General features: G+C 42.9%; 1 long non-coding RNA gene across 7 annotated transcripts in view; it reads left to right on the forward strand.

Moving 5' to 3' along the window:
• Positions 1-427: 427 nt before the first annotated feature.
• The window catches only part of LOC106723583, a 115,067-nt gene continuing 110,106 nt past the window's right edge, over positions 428-5,388 (forward strand). For all 7 annotated transcript variants that reach the window (XR_001361832.1, XR_001361831.1, XR_001361830.1 and 4 more), the window contains exon 1: positions 428-747. This is a non-coding gene — a long non-coding RNA (uncharacterized LOC106723583). The remainder of the gene's footprint in view (positions 748-5,388) is intronic.

The raw sequence follows: 5,388 nt of genomic DNA on the forward strand, positions 1-5,388 counted from the left end.
CGCCCTGGCGCGGAGGAGCCAGCGGGCGGGTCTCAGAAGGGCTGCCATGGCTCGGCTGTGCCTACCGCAGGCTGCTTGCACGTTCCTCCAGAAGGACAGGGGGAGCACGTGACCTCGGGGTCGCCCGGCGCGGGAGAGACCAAGGCCGAGCGCGCCAGACGCCAGGGGAGGCCTGAGTCTGTTTTCGCTTGGAAGATGGAAGTGCCTACTTCTCTGAGGAGATACGAGCCCCGAGCCACGTTTAAAATGACAATGGAGATTTATTTGTTATTTACCGGAGCTTCACTCTCCGTCTTATGACCTTCATCCCAGCATGTTCAGCCGCCCCACCCCTACGCTATTCAGTTGGTAGAGTCGGCAGAGGTCGACTCCTCCCAGGTGAACGCCGGGGCTCGCCGCGGGCCGACTGACGAGAACCCTCGAGAACTCCGGGGAGGGGCCGACTGTGAAGATCCCGGAGTGCGGAGTCCTCAGCGCGGAGGCTGCTGCCCCTGGCGTTCAGTGCGGCCGCGCGAACTGAGTGGGAACGTCCCCTGGCTCTCAGAAATGTGGGACAGGAAAACGTTGGGGACCTTTGCACTGTGCCGGGGACAGGGTAAAGGAAGACCTAGGTCCGACCCCGCCTCCCTAGGCAGTGCCTCGCTTTATGAAATAGCTGGAGTCTGACACTTTCAAAGCTTGCACCGAACTCATCCTCCCCAGCGCCCACGCTCCCCTCTTCCTGCAATACATGCACCAGCAGCCGAGGTAAGAGCAATACGAGGAAGAGTCTGGCGCCAAATCTGGGGATCACATGGGAGGCTCTTGCTTTCACAGGGTTTAAGGTCCAGAAAAGTTCCCTGCGCGCAGGTGGGACAGGCTTCCACTCCCTCCACCCCACCTGGCTGCGTCCTTCCCGTTCCCAGGTGGACACTCAGAAGCTACCTTTGGCAGCCCTGCCTAGTCATTTCCCCTTTGGCTGTTGAGCTCCCTTGACAGCTCCTTGAAAAAGAACTGTGTCACTTTTTCTTTTTTTCATTGACTTACTGGGGTTGGTTAAAATTATATAGGTCTCAGGGGTACAATTCTATAATTCATCACTTGTATATTGTGTTGTGTGTTCACCACCCCAAGTCAAGTCGCCTTCCATCACCATGTATCCCGCCTATACCCTCTTCAGCCTCCCCGTACTCTTTCCGTTTGGTAATCACCATACTGTTGTCTGTCTATGAGTGTGTGTGTGTGTGTGAGTGTGTGTGTGTGTGTGTTTGCGTGTTTGCTTAATCCCTTCACCTTTTCCACCCAGCTCTGTGACCTCCTTCCCCTCTGACGGCTGTCAGTCTGTTCTCTGTATCTATAGCCTATTTCTATTTTGATTGTTAGTTTATTTTGTTCATTAGATTCCACATGTAAGTGAAATTATATGGCATTTGTCTTTCTCTGACTGGCTAATTTCACTTAGCATAATACTCTTGCTGGCACCAAGAACAAGATTTCCTTCCTTTTTTATGGCCGAGTAGTATCCCATTGTTTAGTTGTTCCACAGCTTTTTTATTCACTCATCTACTAATGAACACTTGAGCTACTCCAAATCTTGCCCATCCCATATAATAAAAGCCTAATAGGCTAAGTGTCCTGTCGTCTGTTCAACCAATCAAAGCGTAATATGCTAATGATATGCTAAGGCCGCTCAAGTGCTTGCTATGATGTGCACTGACCACCGGGGGGCAGATGCTCAGACTGGTAGGTTAGCTTGCTGCTGGGATTGAGCTAGACGGGCTGGACACGCCCTAGAGTCCTCCCACAGTCTCTCCCCTGCTGGGCAACCTCCTGCGTCCCTCCCCAACCCTGATCATGCATTGGTGGGGTCCCTTGGCTGGCCTGCACCCTCTCACAATCCGAGACCCCTCGGGGGATGTTGGAGAGCCAGTTTCGGCCTGATCCCGCAGGCCAGGCCAAGGGACCCCACTGGTGCACCAATTCATGCACTGGGCCTCTAGTTTTACATAAAACATGAAGTATCTGAGATTGTAGCCATTATAATCTAAGACAAAGATTTTCATTTAAGACCAATTTAAAAAAAAAAAAAGAAAAAAGAAACATTCATCTTCAAAATTCTGAGCTGGAAGTATGGTATTCAATACCCTGAATGGGAAATTTACAAGGTAGGGGACATTATTGTCATTTTACTTAGGTCAATTAAACTTTTTTGGCATCCTAACAGGGACCCTGCTTTTTATGATTAATCACAAAAGATCAGAAAATAGAACCGATCACTCATAATTGTTTGTCCACCTTTTTGGAGTCTTCTCCAGTTTCCACACAAATCCATTCAAAATAGTATGAGCCAATTTACAATAGCTAAGATCTGGAAATAGCCCAAGTGCCCATCAGTAGATGAGTGAATAAAAAAACCTGTGGCACATTTATACCATGGAATACTATGCAGCAGTAAAAAAGAAGAATCTCTTACCCTTGGAGACAGCATGGAGGGACCAGGAGAGTATCATGCTAGGTGAAATAAGTCAGCCAGAGAAAGACAAGTATCACATGCTCTCACTCATATATGGAATCTAATTAACAAAATAAACTGATGAACAGAGTGGATCCAGAGACATGGAAGCATGGAACAGATTGCAGAATCACAGAGGGAAGGTGGGGGAGGATGGGTGGGTGGAAGATAATCAACCAAAGACCTTGTATGCATATATGCATGGCCCATGGACACAGACAATAGGGTGGTGAAGGTCTGGGGTGGGAGGTGGGGGCAGGCTGGAGGAGGTCAATGGGTGGGAAAAAGGGAACATATGTAATACTTTCAACTATAAAGATTTAAAAACACACACACACAAAAAAACAGTGTGAGCAAAGAACCAAGTGATTGCCTTGAGTTTAAAAGCCTATTTTGCTTAAAAGCCTTAACATTTTAAGCAACAGATTTAATGTTTAGATATGATTGTATTTTCTCTTAAGGCAACTTGTCTAATGAATCTGGACTTCTTCCATCTGTGATTACATCTTCCATATCCAAATTTATTCATGTATGTGATTCCCAATTATTCAAAAAATATTCTGCTTTGACAGCCCAAGATTCTCAGTATAAGTGGAGATCCAATTTATCATTGTTATACCCTTCAGCAACACTTCTGTCAAATAATAATTCTTTCATAAACCCACGAATCAGGAAGACAGATGCAGGGCCATTTACTATAAGAAAGTAACCAGCACTGGCAACAAGGGGTTGTTGCTGATATTTTCCCAGTGTTATCATGTGTGAAGGCTGAAAGTTTATGTGTTTCCCACAGGGCAGAGTGTGTCTGAATAAATCAACAGTAGTCCAACGTAATTGGCATTTCAACGCATTATACAACTGAGTCCCTTCAAGACAGAAAACAGTTGTAATCCTTGTAATAGCTGAAAATAAACTTTAGGAAGTCTTATTGACAGTCACTGTTAATTCCTGAAATGTGACATGAATCTCTTAAATTTCCTGGTTAATTGATTTTTTTGTTTTTAAGGAACTAGAAAATACATTTCATTTTTTCTGAGCAATAGATAATGTGGTGTTTCTGTTTTAGCTTGTGCCTCTCTAAGGGTTGAGAATTCGTCTTTTAAAAGTTGGACACTTTTATGTAACTTGCCTTCTGGTAATTTCAGTTTAAATTGGAGAGGGAGACTAATAGAGTTTCCTTGGGCTTAGGACAGAATATATGGATTTTCCATTGCATTAAGTTGCAAAGACACTGATCTGGCAGTCCTTGGCTGCCCATCCTGTTTTCCAGGTCTGATTGGGAAGAATGCAAATCACTTAGAAATATGGTGCACACAGCAGGATGTAGAAACGATGTGTGTCTTTGTGTTGTCTTCCACTGGAGAGCTAGTGGTATGTTTTCAGTTGAGTGTGGGAAAGTTAAATTATGTTAAATTAAAGCAGTTTGTGAACTATATATGGGAAGGAAAATATGTTTTTATTGCTGCATGTGAGAAGGAGAAGTAGACTGTGTCAGCATTTTGTTGTTGTTGTTGTTCCAGTTTCTCTTACATACATAGTTCTTCTGATTTCCAATATCACCCCCTACTTATAGACACAGGGATCAGCATGTGACCCAGGCCTAGCCTATGAGAGAATTCCATCCTTTTGGCTAGAGTTTTTGTTTTGGGTACCCAAACTAAGGCAATTGGATTTATAAATGCAGCTATTATGGCATATGTCTTATCCTAGAGTCATCAGCCATGAGAATGTGAATCAGTTATTGCTGCTGGCCATTCTCCCTGCCCACTGAAGACACCTGTATGTAGTAGGAGAGAATGAGAACATCACATAGAGAAGTAGAGCCAAGGACTAGAGAGAAGCCTGATGACTTCACTGGGGTTTCTATATCCAGTTGTGCTTGAAGCCAAATTTACACCTGGGCTTCCCAGTTGCATGAGCCAATTGGTAACCTTTGTACTTAAGCTAGTTTGGGAGAGGTTTTTGCTGTTGCACTAGAAAAAAGGATTTAATACATGTTGAGTTTGGATAAGATCATCATTCTCCAAAATTTTAGATTTAGTTCTTTGGCAGCATGCTTCCTCTAAACATGAATAAGTGTTGATTCTTTATTATTAATGGAATGTTTCAATTCATTCTCTGTGTTCTCATCATTTTTTATTATTTTGTTGATTGTAATTTCATTATATTTTTAAAAAATAATGCACTGGAAATGCTGAAAGATTAAAATACAGCCAAGCTGTACTCCAAAGTTTAAACAAAAGGGAATAAATTAAGGATAACTAATTTTTTTAATTTTAAAAATCAGATATACTCCAAATTGAAACTAACACAACAAAAAAAATTCCACAGGAAAATAGAGCTTGAGGAGAAATACCCTAGAGCAAAGGTGAAATGTCTGTTGACCAAATGGCTTGGAAATAAGACTTTCAAAGAAGAAAGTCTTATTTAATTCTCTACTACACACTACCACTATCTCCCCAAATATAATCCACTGCTCTAGAGGGCTTAGTTCCTCCAACTTCTACAGATCCCATGACATATATTTTTTACATAAACTCCCCAGGTGACTCTGATACACATCTAATTATAAATTTATTGAGTGAATTACATACATTAACTCATTTCACTTTCACAGTGGTTCTACGAGATGGATTCTATTATTAACTACATTTTATAAATGGAACTGAGGCACAGAAAGGCCAAGATGCTCAGGATCACACACATTGCTAGTAAGTGGTTGAGCCAGGTTTGAAACCTGGACAGGCTGGTTCCAGAGCCAGTGTATTTAACCACTACCTTGTACTGTTTTTTGTTTGGTTTTGTTTTACTTTTTTTCTTTTAATTTTTTAAAGTTTATTGTCTAAAGTTTTACATATGTCTCCTTCCCCCCCCCCTCATTGACTCCCTCCCCCCGA

This window comes from Myotis brandtii, unplaced genomic scaffold (assembly GCF_000412655.1).
Source record: "Myotis brandtii unplaced genomic scaffold, ASM41265v1 scaffold191, whole genome shotgun sequence".
Lineage (NCBI taxonomy): Eukaryota > Metazoa > Chordata > Mammalia > Chiroptera > Vespertilionidae > Myotis > Myotis brandtii.